A 21513-nucleotide genomic window follows, 5' to 3' on the forward strand; every position below is an offset into this window, starting at 1 on the left:
GGGTTTTCCTCAGGAGCCCTGCCAGGTTCTCACAGGGGGACTCCGAGAAAGCCCCTATATGGAATTGCCAGGGCAAAAGAAAGAGTAGCCATTGTGAAAACCTCCCAAACTTCCCAACTTTTCCTCCGACACAGGAGAGATACCCTTCACCCGTTTAGCCCATCTTCCACCCACCTCCCCACCAGCAACCCTGAGTTTGTTCTCTACAGTTAAGAGTCTGTTATGGTTTGCTTCCCTCTCTTTTTTTCTCCCCGTTCCCCTATGTTCATCAGTTTTGTTTCTTAAATTCCACTTAGGAGTGAAATCATATGGTATTTGTCTTTCCTCTGGCTGACTTATTTCTCTTAGCCTAACACAGTCTAGCTCCATCCATGTCGTTGCAAATGGCAAGAACTCTTCGATGGCTGAATAATATGCCATTATATATATATATGTATATATCATATATATATATACATATATATATATACATATATATATATATTAGAATAGAAATATAAGTGGCATATGCCACTATTCTATTCTAATCTTTATTATTTCCCTTCTTTAGCTGGCTTTAGGGATTTTTTTTTTTTTTTTTTTTTGCTATTCCTTTTCTGGCTCCTTTAGGTGTAAGATTAGGTTGTGTATTTGAGATTTTTCTTGCATCTTGAGGTAAGCTTGTATTATTATGTGCTTCCCTCTTATGACCGCTTTTACTGCATTCCAAAGGTTTTGGACTGTCGTGTTTTCATTTCATTTGCTTCCACGTATTTTTTATTTCTTCTTTAATTTCCTGGTTAACCCATTCATTCTTTTTTATTTTTTAAAAAGATTTTATTTATTTATTTGAGAGAAAGTGAGTGAGTGAGAGAGAGAGAAAGCTCACACACAAGTGGGGGAAGAGAGGGGCAGAGGGAGAAGCAGACTCTCCACTGAGCAGGGAGCCCGATGTGGAGCTTAGTCCCAGGACCCCGAGATCATGACCTGAGCCAAAGGCCGACACTTAACCGACTGAGCCACCCAGGCACCCCTAACCCGTTCATTTTTTAGTAGGATGTTCTTCAACCTCCATGTATTTGTCATCTTTCCAATTTTTTTCTTGCGGTTGACTTCAGGTTTCATATGTTGTGGTCTGAAAATATGCTTGGTATGATCTCAATCTTTTTGTACTTATTGAGGCTTGATTTGTGACCTAGTATGTGATCTATTTTGGAGAATGTTCCATGTGCACTCAAAAAGAATGTGTATTCTGGTGCTTTAGGGTGAAATGTTCTGAACATATCTGTTAAGTCCATCTGATCCAGTGTGTCATTCAAAGCCATTGTTTCCTTGTTGATTTTCTGCTTAGATGATCTGTCCATTGCTGAAAGTGGGGTGTTAAACTCCCATACTATTATTATATTGTTATCAATTAATTTCTTTATGTTTGTTACTAATTGATTTATATATTTACAATTTTTAGATCTTCTTGTGGGATAGACCTCTTTACTATGATATAGTAAATATTTACAATTTTTAGATCTTCTTGTGGGATAGACCTCTTTACTATGATATAGTGCCCTTCTTCATTTCTTGTTACAGTCTGGTTTAAAATCTAGTTTGTTTGATCTAAGTATGGCTACTCTGGCTTTCTTGTGATGTCCATTAACATGATAAATGGTTCTCCACCCTCTCACTTTCAATTTGCAGGTGTCCTTAGATCTAAAATGAGTCTCTTGTAAGCAGCATATAGATGGGTCTTGTTTTTTTATCCATTCTGATGCCCTATGTCTTTTGATTGGAGCATTTGGTCCATTTACATTCAGAGTGATAATTGATAGATATGAATTTAGTGCCATTGTGTTACCTGTAAAGTTGGTGTTTCTGGAGATTTTCTCTGTTTCTTTTAGTCTTTGTTGCTTTTGGTCTTTCTTTCCCACTCAAAGAGTCCCCTTCATTATTTCTTGCAGGGCTGGTTTAGTGGTAACAAACTCCATTAGCTTTTGTTTTTCTGGGTAACTCTTTATCTCTCCTTCTATTCTGAATGACAGCCTTGCTAGATAAAGTATTCATGGCTGCATACTTTTCCCACTCAGCACATTGAATATATCATGTCTCTCTCTTCTGGCCTGCAAGTTTCTGTGGACATGTCTGCTGCTAACCTGATTTGTCTTTCCTTGTAGGTTAAGAATTTCTTTCCCCTTGTTGTTTTCAGGATTCTTTCCTTATCTCTCTGTTTCGCAAATTTTACTATACTATACTTTACTATACTATACTAACATTTTTGGTGTCGGCCTGCTTTTGTTGGTTTTGATGGGAGTTCTCTGTGTCTCCTAGATTTGGATGTGTGTTTCCTTCCCCAGATTAGGGAAGTTTTCGGCTATAATTTGTTCAATAAACCTTCTACTCCTTTTTCTCTCTTCTTCTTCTTCTTCTTCTGGGACTCCTATGATATGAATATTATTACACTATGAGTTCCCTAAGTTTACATTCATGATATGATATTTTTCTTCCTTTCTTCTTTTATCTTAATTATTTTTCATAATTTTACTTCTATATCACTTATTTGTTCCTCTGCTTCTTCCATTCTTGTAGTCATTATATTCAGTCAGTTTTGTATCTTAGTTAGAGCATTTTTTATTTTGGCCTGACTGGTTTTTAGGTCTCTATGGTAAGAGACTCCCTGATGTTTTCTATGCTTTTCTCAAGCCCAGCTAGTATCCTTATGATTGTTGTTTTAAATTCCGTTTCAGGCATTTCACTTATACCTGTTTTGATTAGATCCCTGGCCATGACTTCTTCTTGTCCTTTCTTTTGGGGTGAATTCCTTCATCTTGGCATTTTGTCTAGGTCTCTATCTTCTGTGTGTTAGTAAAGCCTGTTATGTTTCCAGCTTTTGAGAATATGGCAATATTTATGAAGAGGTCCTCTACTGTCCAGGGCCTGGTCCTTCAGGAGGTGTTCCTGGTGTATGCTGTGTGCACTCTGCTGTTGTGTTTTGGCTGCTTTTTCCTCAGGTCGGTCCTCTGGAGAGTTTCTCCTTGCCTATAGAGGGGAGTCTTTCGACCTTGTCTAGTGTGTGGTGAGTTTTAACTAAGTGTGTTTTGGTCTGCTTGTTAAAAAAGGCTACATCCTATTTTCCCCACAGCTTAAGTTTTGCAGCACTCTATGGTCAGTAGACTTGGTATGTGCAGGGGTTTCTTCTGGGGGAGAGGTGTGCTTCTGTCGTGACTCTCAAGCAAACTTGCCCCGAGTTCAGAAGCACCTGCTGAGTGCAGTGGGGCAGGGCTTGGTGTAAGTGGCTCAAGCTTCCACTGTGGGGCACTGTGCTGCTCACTGAAGTCCCTTGATGCTAATGTGTGGCAGGGGGAAGGGGTATGGCATCATACCCTGCTTTCTTCCCTGGAGAGGGGAATTCAAGCCTGCTTCTGTTCAGGAAACCCTCACAGAAGAGCAAACAATTTACCCTCATTTGTCCCAGGCATCCCTCAGATCCCTGTCTTCAGCCTTTCTGTGTCTGAACCATCTGCCTGCCTGTCAAGGGCAATACTCCTGTGTTTTATCTCAGGTACACCAGCTGGGTTTCAAAACTCCAAATTTTATGGACCCAGCCCGGTGTGGGCCCTTGCACTGATCCTCTGGTGGAGAGTCTTGCTGTACTGTGACCGGGACCAGTTTGTCCCAGGAGGGCAGTTGCAAGAATGTACAGGGGCTTGGAGTTCATGATAAAGCTCAGCAAAAAGCTGGCATCCAGGTTACCTGCCCTCGGCAGGTGTCTCTGCTTGTATGCTAATGAATCAATGGTGCCCCCTGGCTCTTGTGGTCCCAGAGAGACAGTGCCACCTTTTCTAAATGCACTCCAAGAAGGGGAACTGTCTCTCCCAGTGTGACCCAAGGGATCCTCAGACCACACTGCCCACTCCCAGGCTTCTGCCCTCCTTCTCCACAGGAGCACCTCTATGCCCACAAGGCTCCACCTGGCAATGGTGCAGACTTCTAAAACTTTAGTCTTCTAGCTCCACTGCTTATAAAAACTTACAATAAATCAGCCCCTCTCATTTTCCCCATGAATGGTTTTGGGGAAGTGTTTTTCTTTTGCAATGCCCTATTCTCTGTTCTCTCTCTCTCTCCCTGATCTCTCCCCTCCATAGCATTGGTGATTCTTTTCTCCCCCAAATCACATCTCCGTATCTCCTACCTTCCACAATGTGACCTCCTTTCTCCCTCTAGTTGTTCAGTTTATTTTCTCAGTCCTCAGATCAATTTCCCGGGTGTTCAGAATGATTTGATATTTATCTAGCTGCATTTGCAGGATGAGGCAAGCATAGGATCCTTCTACTACCCCACCGTCTTAACCTGAACTCCATTGCATTTCTAAATATTCTAAAACAGGAGTTAGAAGGCATAATGAAATAAGCAGTGAAAGGGTGGCAAGTGAAAGCTTTATTTTCTGGACTTTTGGTTGTGAATGACAGAAATCCAACTGAAACCAGCTTAGGGAAAATAGGATATAGGTGGCTCACATACCTGAGAGGCGTAAGGGTATGGGCAGAGCCTAAGGCTACCGCAGTGCTATCAGAGCACTTTCTGTCTCAGCTTTGCTTTCCTCTAGAGACTCTTCATGAAGTGAGGAAGCTGGCCCTTAGCCACTTTAGGCCTAAAGCCTGTGGAGCTTTACAACTTTCTCCCCCCTAAGAATTATAATTGGTGCTTTGGGATCATGAATTTGCCTCTGGTAATGGAGGCAAGGCCCTTTCCTACGTAGTCCTATCAGTTTCATATGGATGGAGAAAAGCACTTCCCCAAAGGCAAGGGCATATGGCAGGGGGAAGAAATTAACATGTCCATTGCACAGATTGGAATGCCAGGATGGAAGATATTGAAAGGTACATCAATAGAAAAAATCATATGTTTAACAGAAAAAAACCATGAAAGTAATGAATTGAGGACACCTCAAATATATATACTATATGAAGAAAGTTGAAAGAAAAATGTTATGTAATATTTGGGTGGTTATTTTGTCTGCCTACATAAGACTTACGAATTCATTGAAATCAAGCTGTATTCTCGCAGGTTTTTTTCCCCCTTTAATCCTTAGAGAATCATTTTATTTCTATATTAAAGAGGACTCTACATCATATTTAGGACTGTTTCTTATAGCTATTTAAGACATGCTTAGGTATGGAAAATTCTCACAGTTATTCATGCTAAGCCATGCATCCAATAAACAGAGCTTGGCTGCACTTCCATTTAACATTTTTTTTTTTCCTGGTTCATTTGGTATATTTACAGAGCAGAAAAGAGAAATTCTCAAGTCTTTTTTCCACCTTATAGTCTAGCCATGTATCAATAAAAAGTGGATTTTCAAGATGTGATCATATTTTAATGGGTTTGTAATATAGTAAAAAAGAAAATTGGCAATCATACAGTTATTCTCTTAGTTAATAAGCCATTTGAGAATAACAGAAATATAATAAAGAAAGAAACAAATTATACTGTGCATAAGAGGAAAAGATGAATAGAGGTAAAAAAAACTTGACTTTAATTTTCTGCATAATTAAAATTTTGATTTCATGTATAGTCCTCTGTTTTTTTAATGAAACATATCTTTTAGACAGAGAGAAAGAAACCCTTTAAACTACTTGAAATATTGATATTTTAAAAGAAAATTAATCAATAGTAATAGTAATAGTGATAATAAACCGTGGTAGGAGCAATAAAAATTTAAAAAATATTATCCTCATTATTTCAGACATAGGAAACAATTTCTGAATGAAGATAGAAAACTCAATGCATAGATCAAATATAGAAATATATGTATTAATGTTATATGTTAAAAAAATAAGTTTCTGTGTGTAATATCTGTTTCAGTCTTTAATTCTTTCATGGATATTCATAATTCTTTTATTTTTGTTGAAGGGAAATTTCCTGCTTGAATTAGTAATAATAGAATAAAACCTATTACAAACACCACCAAAATCTCAGTGTTTTAATGCAGTAAAGTTTATTTTTCACACACAAAGTCTAAAGCAGATGTTCTGGGTTGGTGGCTTTCCTCTAAGGAGGAAGTCAAGGACCCAGGCTCTTTTCATCTAGTGGCTGCTCCATGGTGGGGACAGAGATTTGACCTCATAGGAATGCACATTTGTTCTTGGTATGGATTTCCTTTACTGGCCAGCAACGCTTTGGCCAGAGGCACTATTCATGGACTTACAGAACACTTAAATTCACCACGTTGAGATCCCACACAACATTGTTTTACAGCAAAAGAAGTGTGGCAGAATGGCTCCACCGGTCTTTTCATATACTGGGGTACTCTCCTTCAGCATACAGTATATGTTTTGAACACATGATACTGTTTCTCCCAAGGTCAGAATGTATGGCTCCAAGAATCAAGATGGAGAAATATGAATTGCTCCTCTCTCTATTACACCTAATTATTCATTTGCAGAAGTTTGCTTTCCATCTTTGAAACTTTGGACTTTTCTGATTTAGTGATCTCATTTCCCAAGGAACTAAGGAATGTTTCCATGACTGCTATTCCATTGAATTGTAAGTTGAGACTGCCATCTGTCCATTTTGAGCTTTTCATATCACTAAATTAATTGTAAAAGAGGAGGATACTTTATTGATCCTGATTATCAAGGAGAAATTAGCCTGCTGCTAGACACTGGGCACAGGGAGGACTGTATCTGGAACTAAGTGGATTCTCTGGATTACCTTTTAGTCCATACATCTTTAATAGTAAAAATTAATGGAAAACTACAGAAATTCAATAAAGATGGAATTACTGAGACATTATGTTCTTCAGGAATAAAGATTCTATTCTTCACTCTATCAGCTTAATAACCATATCCAGCGAAGATACTGGCTGAGGTCAGAGGAACATGCAGCAGGTAACAGAAGAAGTTGTTATTACAAACATTCTTCTGACTAGTTACAGAAACAATGACTCTAGTAATAACTGTTGTTGTATACAGTATTTTCCCTCTTTCTTCCTTATAAGGCTGGGGTTACAATTGGACCAGTAGAAAAACTAACCTAACCAATAAATCAATAGGGTGATGTTGACATTCTTGTGCATATCTTCTCTTTTGTGGGAGAAGGTTAGAGTATTTTCATTGAAATAAATGCAGAAGCATGAAGTTGTTGCTACAGAGGTTAAAAAATGTGAGGAGGGATGTGCACAGATGCTGAAATGACAAAGGTAAGGAATGTTCTGATAGTATTGACTCTGCTCCAAATCCACCCTCCATCGTGTCTTCTGTAATGCTGGGGCTAGGATAGGTTACATGTCTGAGACACCAATTCATTTCTGCTAGTAGACAGCACTGAAGGGGATTTGGAAAGTGGAAAAGGAGAGAAGAGACTTTCTTTCTATCAGCATGATTTGAACAGCAGCAGTCAGACATCTTTTCAAATATGTTTTGTCACCCCCAAAGCTGGACCTGTGCTCTCTCAGAGGTATCATCTGCAGCCAACTGTACACCTTGTTAAGAGGTCAGAGTACCATCTCCTGAAATCCCTCCTCTGAGTTTCTGAGGTACAACCCGTAGCTGGGAGACATGTTGTAATAAAGTCTGATATCATTTTATGATATTTGATTTCTGACTTTTTTTTTTTAAGCCTCACCCTCCCTTTCCCATTTGGTCCCACATTTGAACAAGCTAACGAGAAGGCCTTAGTGTGCCTCCTCCTTTGGCACCAGTGAGCAATTTAAACCTTGCAAATCTCCATCCCATGCACAGGAACTTTTTCCCAGTCCCAATATAGGAGCCACTTTAAAGGCCCAAACCATTCAGTCTTTTTCACTCAAGTTCTCATGGACCTATTTGTGCATGCTGTTCTTTCTCCAGCAGTCCTTGTGTTGGTAATAAACTTTTTCTCAAATTCTCTGATTGTGTGGAGTGTCACCAGCCTCTTTATCTTACCTATAATTGGGAGGGAGTCCATCCCACCTTTAAGAGGTGACCATAAATATAGACCATCTTCAGAGGACTAAGAACCAAATTTCATACAGTCACTCTGAGTTCCTAGGTTTTGGTAACTCATCTTTTCCCTTTTGTTTCCCTACTGTATTTGTCATTATTACTATATTACAAATTACCCAAAACTAGTGCCTTAAAGCAAACACATATTATTTCACAGTATCTGAGGATTAGCAATGTGGACACAAATAGTTGGATGCCTCTGGATCAAAGTCTCTCACGAGGTTACATTCAAACTGTTGGCAGGCACTTGGTCTCATCTGAAAGCTTAACTGGGAGAAGGAGAAATCTGCTTCCACATTCTCCTATATGGTTCTGCAGGTTTCACATCCTTGCCACACGAACCTTTCTCTCCAAAGGACTGCCTCATGACTTGGCAGCTGGCGTTCCCCAGGTGAGTAATCCAAGAGAGAGTGAATGAAAGCATGCCAAGAGAGAAAGCACAGTATTTTTATATTCTAAACTTGGAAGTGACATTTCATTGTTTCTGCTTTATTCTGTTCATTGTAGATATCACAAAGTCTAGCCCATTTTCAAAGGGAAGTTATTGTACAGGGCATGAATACCAGGAGGTGGAGGTTATGAAGGCCATTTTATAAACTCTCTATATAACATCCAGCCCTAGAGGTGGTAGTAGTTGCCTGCAATTATTGCTGAGTCACCTGAAAGTTCCCTTTCTGCTTCTTTGGTTTCACAGATTACACAGTGTACAATCATTGCCCTAATATTAAATCTCCTATCTTTGAATAATGTGGTTTATTTTTCCTGACTTGATACTGAGGGATACAGTACTTAGAAGCCTCTGCCAGAGTTTCTCCAACCACCCAGCTAAACAACTAAGGAGAGCATGCCATACTTTTGTTCCACATTCTATTGGTCAGAACCCAGTCATATGAAAATATAACTGTGAGGGAGGCTGAGAAATGTATGGAGTGCACAGATATTAGTGAGATTAGCAGTTTCTGTCACACTACTTAATTTTCAAGAAGTCATACACACATTGTCAACACCTCCTGGATACCACTTTCTCAGCTAAGTAACTTTTTCTACACAAATAAATTTCTGCAAAAAAATCAAAACACTCTGTAAGCAGAATGATTCGAATTTCTTTTTTTCTTTATTTTCATTGTTTCTCACATGGAGGCCATTAATTTCCCAAAAGGCACTGGAAATAGCAGGAACTTTATATAGGTAACAGTTAAACAAAATCTGTGATTCAAAGGTATTTAGTAAGAATGCTCTTCTTTAAGTCATTATAGAATTAAAAAACTAGTACTTGCCACTATACAGTATTTTCAGCAAAAGAATAGTGAATTGTAGAAACTCTGGACAATTTATTAGCATAAAATACGCTGTACTTTACGCATCAATTTCTCTACTATTGGGGACTTTAAAGTCATTAGAGAGAAATGAAAATCAATTTCATCTCTGTGTGTGGACTTTTTTTGCTATTTCCAAATACTACGGATCTTTATAGTCAAAACAGATATGGACAGAATTCATAGTTTGTTTAGCAGGAATTCTTAATAGTAAACTTCAGTACTTTTGGAGTTACAACAGGAAGCTTATTCAACTTCAGAATAAGTTTTCCAACTTTAACTTTTTACACCTAATGGATACTATTTGGCATTTGTTTTCTTTTGTAAAAATTAATTTTCAGGGTGCTTGGGAGGCTCAGTCAGTAGAGCACGAGGCTCTTGATCTTGGGGTCATGCGTTTGAGTCCCATGTTGTGTGTAGAGATTACTTTAAAAAATTTAAAAAAATTAAATTAATTTTCAAACAGGTAATATAGTCATGTGGCCCTCCAAAGGAAAACAAACAAAAAAAATGCAATGAAATCTCCTTCGCACCTGTTCCTCAGTCTAATCAATACATTTGATCACCCCTTTACATGAGTAACTATTGCTGTTAGTTTCTTATGTTCCTCTCAAGAATTCATACATGTGGGGCACCTGGGTGGCATATTCGTTAAGCGTCTGCCTTCAACTCAGGGCGTGATCCCGGTGTTCTGGGATCGAGCCCCACATCAGGCTCCTCCGCTGGGAGCCTGCTTCTTCCTCTCCCACTTCCCCTGCTTGTGTTCCCTCTCTCGCTGGCTGTCTCTCTCTGTGTCAAATAAATAAATAAAGTCTTTAAAAAAAAAAAAAGAATTCATACATGTACAAATAAATATAAACATGTCTCCTCTTGGCATAGACAAAGGTTATTTTGCACATTGCTTTGTATTTTGGTTTTTTTCCCCACTTTGTATATCTTGTATTTCCCAAAACCGTTTACAGAAAAGTTCATTCTATTTTTCTTCCCTGACAACTACAGTTGCATGTAGTACATTCTATTGGATTAATGCACTATACTTAATTAAACTAGTCTCCCATAGATGGACTTTTAAGTTATTTCCAAACTTCTGTTGTTATAAGGAATAACGTTGTACATGTGTTATTTCTATAGAATCAATTCTCAAAAGTAATTTGCTGGTTCCAGGATAATATAATTTTGTTTTAATTTTGTTATTAAATTGTTCTCTGTAGGGGGTTGTAATAATTTACACTCGAATAAGAAATGATTGAGAATGCTTATTTCCTACAATTGGTTATTTTTCCAATGAAAATTTTACTTACCTGAGAATCTGTAGTTGTGACATTTTCCAAAACCAAAACCATAAATAATCATTCTTCAACCCACCTCAAATATCTAAAAAAAAATCAGAGTGCTATAGATTTGAATAACTTCAAGTAGACCTCTTCTAAAATATGTACAATAGATTTCATAAGTACCTACATGTTGTTGCTGTTGGAGGAGGACAAGGATCTGTATCTTTAAGATCGTCCTCTCTTATGGAGCTGGATTAGCTGCCAATCTCGTACATAACACAATGTTCTCCACTAAGGCTTAATTTTGGCTTGAGAATCTCACTTCAGCTTTGATATAGTCTTTAGTAGCATTCCTGAAATTAGTTTTCAAAATTAAATTTGTTGAGGCTATTTAACTATTGCTTCTGTTACACAGTGATTTAGCAACAGGTAATGTCGTAACGGTGTTTGGAATGTGGGATGAAATCTTCACTACACTGAAGTTTTAAGTTAGAACAATATTGTCTTTTGCAATCCAAACAATCCTTTCCAATATAACCTTATACAAAATCTTAAATAAAAATCATAACAGCACAGTAAGGTTAAATTCAATTGTGTAAAAGGAACTTGTAATGTCATCAATTGACATAATTATAACCGGTTATATGCTATGTATAAAACCCCTTAAAAAGCAGGTCTCTCTGTGTTTTACATTATTAACATTAATTCATGGTGGTTTTAAGAGTTTTAAAAGCAAACACTTATTAGTCAAAATCCACCTTTGGATAAATTCAGAAAGTGCTCAAAAACCCATGGGGCAAGGTTTAGTTCACAAAGTGCCGAAAGTTCTATTAAAAAGTGCAAAAAATTCAAGTAGATTCCGGTGATCGAGGTGTTAATGGGCATACAAAATCAAGTGGTGAGTTTTTGTCTCTACCTAAAATGAATGTAATTATTTTCTCAGGCAAAAACATTTCAGGCAAGGTAAGCTTTTTTATCTGAACTGACCAGATCTTTTTGGTTCCCAGCTTTATTTTATATCTCCTATTTGTCTAAAGCAAGTCACAAACATTCATATTTCAGCCAAAAGTTCAAAGGTTCCTCTTAGAAAAGCTTCCTAATCTCTTTCTCTGTTTTCTGGGGCTTCGTCTTGCTTTTTTGCTTGTTTTTGTTTATGGGCTTCACACCATTTAAGATTTTATCTCTCTGTTTCACATTAATAAAGGTTTAATGATAATCTGTTTGCCTCAGCCTGAAGGCGTAGCAAAACTGAAACAAAGAGAGTGGAATTCTTATCTTACTCAGGGTTTTCCCCAATTCTGCAAAAACTAATCCCCTCGAATATTTTACTGGTGTTTCTCCCTGAAAGAGGCACCCCCAAATCTTTTACCTTGCAGGAGACCTCCTTCGAAATCATTTCAAGAATCTGATCAAGGCTTTTTTCTTTTTTTCTTTCTTTCTTTTTTTTTTTTTTTACACTTTTCTTTCTTTTGTTTCTATTTGAAAGGCTGGGCAGTAAAGCAAGGCGCCCATTTTTCTTTATCTGACAGAGAAAAGCTTCCTCTAGTCTTTGGTGCTTACAGTAATTAGGGAATAGAACTGTTTCTGATTTCTATTTCATTCTCTTTAGTCTATTTTCTTGTTCGTCTAGAACAACTTCTGATTTCACATCTGCCAATTTACCCTTGTTCTCATTAAAACTTCAACTGAAAAACCTTTCTTTCAAAAAATTTGACCCTACTTACAGAGGCCTAGCAAAAATTCCTTCCATGCCTTGGTATTAATTAAAACCACGTTTCCTCTAGGCACTTGCATTGTATAAAAATGATATAATAAAAATAGATAAAAAGAAATACAGTGAAAGCAGAAACAAAGGGGAGGGAGAATGAAAGTGGGAGAAATGGTTATTTGCTTTGTCATCTTCAACTGTATGCTCATTGTGGGTGGATACTCATATATTAAGTAACTAGTTTGGCTTTTGTTTTCAAGTTCACTTCTTAAATCTTTATTCAGATTCTTTTCTTCCAAAATTGACAGTACAGAGGGAACATCATACAGTTATTAAAACTAAGCAGAATACATCCATCTGGCATGCCTTTCAGGAATCCAGCCCACTAAGTTTTGCTAGGGGTTTGATGACTCAACCCCCTAAGATGCAGCACAAGGAAGAATTTCCTCATTTTGCAGAACTGCCAAATCTCATTCATTGGAGTGAAGGCTCCTCATTTGGGGCTCGTTTTTAGACAGTTGTTTATCTGTTTAATTTTTTTTTTTTTAATCTCTCTCAGCAGAGGGAGTTTGTCATGATTTCCTAAACGGCAAGTAAACATACTCCTGCTCCCTTCCCCCATGAAGCTTCAGATTTTTGGTCACTGCGCCTAGTTTTTCTTCTTTTTTATTTCTTTTTTCCACCTCAGCTACATCTCTTGCTTTCGTTTGTTTTTTGGAGGCTCCAATTTATTTTCTTCCATTGAGACATTTGTCTAATTTACCCCATTTGCGAAAGTTCTTGCTTTATTTTTATCTTCTTCCTTGTAAAGCTGTTCATCTAAGCTCCTCCGTACTTATCCCCACTTTATTTTTAAATCATAATTATTAACGTTTAGTGCAGGCACTATGCCAAGTACCCTCCCAGCATTTTCTGCGGAGGGAGGCACCTTTATTATCTTGCTCCACAGATGGGAAACAAAGGCACGGGAATTCAAGTAACTGGCATAAGGTCCAATAGCTGAATGTGAAGCTGAGCGTTATACCCAGGCATTGGCTCCAGAGGTAATGGACTTATAGAAAAAAAATCTTGAAAAAGTTTTATTAGACACAAAGAGTATTTGTAAACTATGTGCAAATTATATATATATATATAGAGAGAGAGAGAGAGAGAGAGAGAGAGAGAGAGAGAGAGAGAGAGCTCGTATCTGTCCCACCATGAGGCAAGTTTTTCGGTTTTGGTCACTTAAAAAAAAAAAATCTCTTTCCTATTTTTAAGCCTCTCGCCGTTTAACACGGGTCCTCGAGGCCCCTCTTCCCACTTCGCTCGGCAAACGTGTCTTTTATTATGACTCAGCCCAGCCCGCTCCTTGCCAAGCGGCTGACGCTCGCGGCGGAGGCGCCGGGGCCGCCGCTCGGGGGCGAGGGCTCGCGCCGCGGCTCGCGCGCTCTCCTCCCGCTTTACGGCTGCTGAAAACCCGGCCCGCGCCCGGCAGCCGTACCGCAGACGAGCCCGCGCCCGCGCCCGCGCCGCTCAGGTAATCGGAGTCCTTCTGTTTTCAAAGTTTTGCGAAAACCAGCTCGGCGCTCTGAAGCGGCGCGGTCTCGGCCGAGCCGTCCGGCCCTCCCTCCCGCCCAGGCTGGCGCGGCTGTGGCGCTGGCCGCACCCCTGCGCGGGTCCCGGGACGCCAACCCGGCGTCGGGACCCGGGCGGTGGGGCGCTCCGGCGGCGGCGGCGGCGGCAGCGGCGGGGCGGGGCGGGGGCAACCTCGAGGGGCGGTGCGCGGGGCACCTGGCTCCGGCCGCCCCCCCTCCCCCCATTCAGCCCGGGCACTCGGCAGCCGAAGGAGCCCCATCCTCTCTTCCAGGCCCCCGCCCACCTCCCGAAGCCGATTGTTCTAAGAGCGGAGTCCAGGAGCTCCCGAGTGCCCTTTTCTGACACGTTCACACATGCATGCACGCCAGCTGGGCTGCCGGACGCGGCACCCTAGTGGGACGCAGGTAAAGACAAGCGGCGCTGCGGACCGGTGTTTTGGGGATGGCTCGCCCAGCGTGACGCCCCGCGTGTGGAATGCCGCTACAGAGGACGCGCAGGATGGCTTTCTCAAGGAAGTTTATGAGAAAGTGTTGAAAGAGCAGCCTATGATTAGTGTCTGCGCCGGCGTCTACCTTAGTGTCTGCCTTAGTACACATTTGCCCTGCAGTTTCATTCTTCCGTAGCGCCAACCTTTAGCCCCCGATCCCTTTGTTTTCCACATTCTTTACAGCCCCTCCGCCCCCCATTTTCCCTCCTTTATTGGCTATCTTATTTTTTGGTGTCTGTATTCTTTTGTTCTTTACTCTTAGAATAACAAGTACACATACAGGATCATTTACTTTTCTGTGGTTCCTTTGCTTACTGTTCCTTGTGCATCCGGAGCAGAGTAATAGATCATGGACCTGTGCGTGTATGTCCTCCTACTACATTTAGCTATGCAGAACAGAAGACTTGGGTTTGTTAGAAACCGACCTTAGGAACCTAGATAGTGGTGCTGCCTGTTGATGGACTACATCTTGACAAACAAGCAGTTATGTCATGGGTTCCTGTGTTATTCACTCCATTTAGTTCAATCCAGTAACAGTTCTTTGAATGCCAGTCATGGATAGTGGGTGACAGGTTAAGAGAAACGAGATTCAGTTCTTGTCCTACAGAGACTCTATATCCAGGAGAAGGGGCCATAATGAGTACTGCGTTAGTGGTACAAAGTGCTCTGGGTGAATGGGGGAAAGAAAATTAAGGAAAGGGTTGAGTTTTAAACTGAGCTTTGATGTTTGAGTAGGATTTGCCCCATTTCTTTAAACCCTCCTACCAGTTCTTAATAAGAAGAGGCTATTGTTCAACAGTACTTTCACCTGAAACTACTCAGAGCTTTTCCTTCCCTGTAATTGACAGTAATTTCTGATCTCAGGACTTCTGGGAAATATGAAAGTAACTCCTCTTCATAAGAGTGATCTAATATATTCCTGGTACCATACAAAGAGTATTATAGAATTTTATTTTAGGACCAACAAGGATGAAATCAATTTATTAATTACTTACAAAAGCAATAAAAGATTCACAGAGACCTCAATATTTATTCATTTAGTCACCAAATTTATCAAATGCTTGATGTGTGCCAAGCATTGTTTTTGGCACTGGAATAAAGCACTGCTTTCTTGGAATATACATGTTAGTGGAGGGAGACAGTATATATAATAAATAGAAAAATATGTGGTGGTACTATAATGAGTGCTGTGGAGAAAGGGGATATGTGTGTGGTGTGTATGTTTAGTGGTTTAAAATAGAATTGTAAGGGAAGGCCTCCAGAGAAGGTGATCTTTCAGTAGACTTAGAGCAGGTGAGGTGAAGGAGTCAGCCATGTGATATTTGGGGCAAGAGCTTTCTAGGTGCACAGAACAGAAAATGCGGAGACCCTACATACGGATGTGTTCAGAGATCAGCAAAGAAGCCAGTGTGGGTGGAGTAGGGTGGAGGATGGAGGGACGTAGGATATGTGGTCTTAAATGAAATAGAGGCTGGATTGTACAAATGGTCTAGTAAACTATTGCAATGACTCTAGATTTTACTCAAAGTGATATAGGAAGCCTTTGGAGTGTTTTCATCAGCACTGACAACTACTTAACACCATTACTCTGGCTGCTATGTTGAGAACAGATTGAAGGAAGAAGGCAAGGGTAGAAGCAGGGGTGCCAGATAGGCTTTTATAATAACCCATGTGACAGATGATGGTAGGTTAGACCAGGATGGTAACAGTGGAGATGGGGAAAAGTTCATATTCTGGATGTACTTTGATGGTACAATCCACAGGATTTGATGACAGATTGGGTACGGAGTATGAAAGCAAAAGAAACTTAGGAGAACGCAATTACCTAAGCAATGGAAAATATAGATTTCCATTTACTGAGATGGGAAGATAGTAGGAGAAAGACATGGTGAAGATTAAGAATTTGGATTTGAACAAGTTAAGGGTTAGATGCATTTTAAATATCCAAGTGGGGATGTCAAGCAGGCAGTCTAAAAAGCCAGGCTAACGATACACATTTGGGATTTTTCAGCAAATAACTGATTTTAAAAGTGAAGTGATTGGATAAATTCTTAAAAAAAAAATGTGTGGGTTTAGAAAACTGAAGAGGACCGAGGATCAAGACTTGGGGCACTCCCACATTAAGAGATGAGAAAGAACCATCAAAGGATCCTAAAAATGAACTGCATGCTTGGTAATAGGAAGAGTTGGAGACTGTAGGATCCTGGAAGCCAAACGAAGGAAGTATTTGAAGAAGTAGGGGACTCACCAACTGTTTTAAAGATGAAGATTGAGAATTGACTTAGCAAAGGAAATCATTGATGACCTTGATGATAGCAGTTTCCATGGAGTGATGGGTGGTGAAAGCTTGTTTGGAATGTTTGAAAAGTAGAAGAGAAAATTGAAGAGGGTGATGGTATACATCCTTTGAAGATTTTTATTGAAAAGATAGGGAGAGAAATGGAGGATTTGTTGGAGGGCTATATGATAGAGTTTCAAAGATGTGTGAAACAATGGTACACTGTTATGCTAATGACAGAGAGCCTATAGACCTGGGAAGTTGATGATACAGGAAAAAGAGGGATTGCTCTCATGTTAGGGTGCAAAAGGAGAGGTTATCTATTACTAGGATGGGCTATATATCAGTAGTAATAAGAGAGAAGGAAAACTGGACACAGATGCAGGTGGGGCTGTGTATGGATATTCTCTTTGGATCACTTCTCTTTTCTCATTGTGTTGAGTGATGGGCAGTTGTGGTACATTAGAAATTTGTGGGAAATATCTTTTCTTCCCATTTGCTTAGTGGTATATTTGGTGAGCGTGTGCTTTGACATTCTGAAAATTCCTTAAAGCAAAGAAATATGTGTTTGTTGAGGAAAGAAGAAGGGGAATTTCAGACTTGGTTTCTGCTCCAGAGAAGACTTGGAAAGAAAGTTGAGATTGTAGAATAAAAGTGAGCTACAGGTGAAGGAAGAAATAAGGTAAGTAAGATCTTATCAAGACATCTGGGAAAGGCTGTGATGAAGAAGGTAAAAACATTGAATTTTACCTCTATTGCTGTTAGATAACTACAATAAAGTTGTAAGGATGTTACCATCATATCAAACAGATGCTTTAATTTTAGCAGATTCCTTTAGCTGCGTGATCTAATGGAGAACAGTGTTATTGCTGGTGGTGAATCTACTTATGTATAGGTGGTATTCGACCTGGAAGGAGATGTTAGCTAGGAATAGATTTCAGGTTGGATTTTGAAAATGGTATAATGAGACTGGATTGGCAACAAATTGAGTATAGGGAAAGATAGCATTTTGACAACATTGCTAATGGATACTGAGCAGTTTGACGAGATGGAGAGGATTGTTGGAGTTGGAAATAGGACTTGAGACAACTTTCCATCACTTATTTAGGGACCGTTTGTTTACTGAATTCTAATTATAAAACAGGGTTCTGTCTGAGGTCTTGGCAGGAGATGGTGATACCAAGATGCAAATGACATAATCCCTCCTTTCAAATTACCATATCTAGTAGAGAAAAAAAGCCAAAAGAATGTACACAAATATTCTGAATAATCGATAAATACCTTGAGAGGTTTTTATAAAAAAATGTATTATGGAAATTATCAGACACTCAAAAGCAGAATAGTATAATGAATCCCAATGTATTCATCACCCTTTAAAATCTGTCAGTTTTCTGTTGCTCTTGTATAGTGTGGGAGAGTAGAAAATGCAGAGATTGTTTCTGTTTGTAGATTAGAATATGAAGACTTCATGGAATCTCTCCTGTATGGATAGGTAAAAAAACAATTGAGCTGCATTGTAGTTGGTTCTAGTTCTGTACCTGCCAATGGCTTGCTGGACAAATTTCTGTTACTCGTTTGATCTATTCTTTCTTTTCTTGGTAGAGTGTGGTGTTATTCTGTCTCAGGGGGCTGCAAACTATAGCCCTCAGGCCAAATCCAGCCTGCCACCTGTTTTTATAAGTAAAGTTTTTTTGGAGCACAACTACATCTATCAGTTTATTATCTGTGTCTGCATTTGTCATAGACTATAGCGTTGAGTAGTTGAGACAGAGATGCTGTGGCTTGAGAAGGCTCAATATTTACTCTTTGGTCTTTTACAAAATGTTTGCCAAACCCTGTTCTATGTGATCTCTGAGATTCCTTTAGCTGCAATATGTTAATCTATTAGTGCACCAAAAATTAGCAATAATAGCTAATATTTTTTGAGCATTTACTAAGAGCTAGCACTGTTGTTTTGGTTTGTATGTACTAACAGGTTTAATTTTCACCAAGACACTATGAGGTAGGTCTTAATATTTCAGAAATGAAAATAAGCCACAAATGGGTAAGTAACTTGCCCATGGTTACACAGTAGTAAGTAGTGACCAGGCACTCATGTTACAGCATCCATATCCGTAACTATAATGCTACATTCTTTTTAGATACATAGGAAAAATATATATGAATTTTAGCCAATGAGAGTATGAAAATTCATAAATCAATGCTTTGCAGTTAAAGTCCTATGTTGTGACTGTATGTGTAAAGCTTGTGTAAGATTCTGACTAATACTGAATGTACATTGCAGTTGAAGAGGTATGAAATCTTAAGTATGCCTTGATAGAAAATTCTAGTATGTCATCATTTTCTCATGAGGCCTTATTTTTGAAAGAATACTTAAAAAATTAAGTAAATATATAACAATAGGAGCCTATTATTGTTTCTTCTGACAATATTTATCAGTTTTTAGGCGTTCATACCATTATTATATGACATGATTGTTTGGTGCAAAAAATTAGAAGTTAGGGGCCCAGAGTTCTAGTCCCAGTTCTGTTCCCAGATAGTTTTTGTGCCCATGTCTTCTTTCACCTTCAGTTTTTTGTTTTTTTTTTTTTTAACTGAAAAATGAAGAGGTAGCTCAGGATCATTTTAGTGCTTCTTGCAGCTCAAAAATATGATTATATAATTTTTTTTACGTGGTACATTCGAAGAAATAGATAAGATAGCAACATGGAAGAATGAGGTTTGTTAAGATAAAAATTTAAGCTCTCCTTTTTTCTTACTACACACACAAACATACAGATATGTATACACATAAATATAAGCAGTCACATGGCTATAAAATCAATGTGATTTTTAAAAATATGTGATTTATAATCATATTTGATGTATAGGCAGTTAAATATCTGTCCTATTGTTTGTCTATTTTTGTATTTGTATGAAGGAATAGATAATTTTTACCCCTAAGCCAAAAACATAAGAGTTACATAGAAAGCGAGTATTGATGAATTCCTTGACCTCTGTGGTCTGGCATATTGTCTCATGTTTTCTTTTGCAAAATTTGATTCATTGCTCAATTTGTTTGCCATTTAAAAGCAAACGGTATGCTTGAAATCAGGCTTGTCTGTTTTGCACTGTTGCATAGGATATTGATGTCGGACAAAATTGTGTTTTAATTGTTTTGACATTTTGATCTGAGCGGTTCAGATAAGAAAGGTGATTTGTCTTGCATAGAAACCTAGTATTTTGAGCTCAGCATGATTTTCCCTACTTGTTTGTAAGTGTGGTTTCAATGTTTAAAAAGTTACGTTTTAATCATAATGGGAATTTATGCTTTCAATATTAATTACCAAAGTATGGTTTGTTTAGGATATATTACAGATATTTTATTTTTAGATATTTAGTTATGAAAAACTTTAGAAGAGCATAAATCCTTTAAAAACAGATAATGAAAATTCTATACTTTTGACTTTTTCCATTATATGTAGCCTGTGAATGTTTTCTGTTTTAGAGATGGCTTTTTCCTTTTTTACAACTTTGGCATATAAAATTATTCATTAACTTCTTCAGTTTTAGGACTTTATTATATTGGTCCAGCCTCATTTATTGGTAAATTTATAACTCTGCATAAGTTGTGCTGTCTTATTCTTGTGCATTGAGTCCAGTTAATCATTAGTGATAAAATAACCTCAAATAATGCATTCTTAAATGTACTTTGAATTTGTTTATCTTTTTACACTTAGAAACTGGAGAAAACACAGAAAGTAGAAACACTTTTAAACAAATCGTACTCTCTCTGTAAATATGTTTTTTTTTTTTTGGTCTTATTTTGTTTTGTTTTAATTGTCAATTTAACACATTTCTCAGTGATTTGACAATTTTTTAGGCATCTCCTGGTTTTGAGAAGCACTTGTAGCTTAGTTCCCAGAGGGGACCATTCCGATTTTTTTTTTTTTTTTTAAACCAAACCTGAAACATATTTCCTGCTAGGCTTCAGAACTCTTAGAGTGTGTTCAAACCAAAGTAAATACCTTCTGGTGCACTGTAATACTTTTTTTGAAATGCTGGTTGTAGAAGTCAGCTTGAGATTTTTAATTACATTTAGGTGATAAAAGCTTCCTTTAACCAGCCTTCTCAAATGATGTGAATCTGATTGGGAATGACTAAAGGAGCCTTACAGTCTTGGACCCTTTCCTAAATTTAATTTTGCTACATTCCCAGGAAACTTTAAAAATAAGAACTAGGTATTTTTAAGCTAATTATGCAGGAAGCCTACTCTTATGTATGTATGTTTGTGAAAATGCCTCAAGGCTTTACTGCTTCTTGTTGAAATGAGATGGTGTGTGAATGATGTTTCCCTGGGGATGCTCTGTTTATAGAAGGTACATGGTTCCTAGGATAAGCCTGTTTTTAGGAAGTCAGAGCTGAAATGATAGATTGCTAGCAGTTATTCCTCTTCTAAGAATTTTCCCAAAGATAACTTAGTCAACAAGCGTCTAGTGGCTATTTCAGCACTGGCCAGCCAAAATGATTTGTAAATCACCACCTTGTAACTGTAAAGTAAAATGATGATTCTTCAGTTGTGGTACTCTTGAGTTGTGTTGGAGGGTTTCAAGCCACAGATAAACATGGCCATCTTCAATGAATGTCAGATATACTAAAAAAAAGTTTTTTTGGGAAAAATGTTAATGTTAAAAATAAAATGGCCACTTATTTTATCAGCAAAATGAAAATTTATTTAGGAGTAGCAGAGGAATTACAATTTGGGACAAATAAGTGCTGGCAAACCGTAGGCAAATCTTGAGGACATAGGTAGAGGAACTGTTATTTTATAGAGAAAATGGAGAAAGTTGGGAGGGGCTGCTTTGAACAAAAATCTTTTGGAGGAAAGTGAGAGTTCAGAATGGTGATGGTTTCTCATTGGCTGAGTTGTGGCAGTTTGTTTTT

General features: G+C 38.4%; 1 protein-coding gene across 1 annotated transcript in view; it reads left to right on the forward strand.

Annotated features, from left to right (window-relative positions):
• Window positions 1-13628: 13628 nt before the first annotated feature.
• Window positions 13629-21513, forward strand: part of NAALADL2 (N-acetylated alpha-linked acidic dipeptidase like 2) — a 1315864-nt gene continuing 1307979 nt past the window's right edge. The window contains exon 1 of the mRNA XM_045788671.2: window positions 13629-13766. The gene's annotated coding sequence lies outside the window, so the exon portion shown is untranslated. The remainder of the gene's footprint in view (window positions 13767-21513) is intronic.

Source organism: Ursus americanus, chromosome 4 (assembly GCF_024610735.1).
Source record: "Ursus americanus isolate L20-20 chromosome 4, mUrsAme1.1.p, whole genome shotgun sequence".
NCBI lineage: Eukaryota > Metazoa > Chordata > Mammalia > Carnivora > Ursidae > Ursus > Ursus americanus.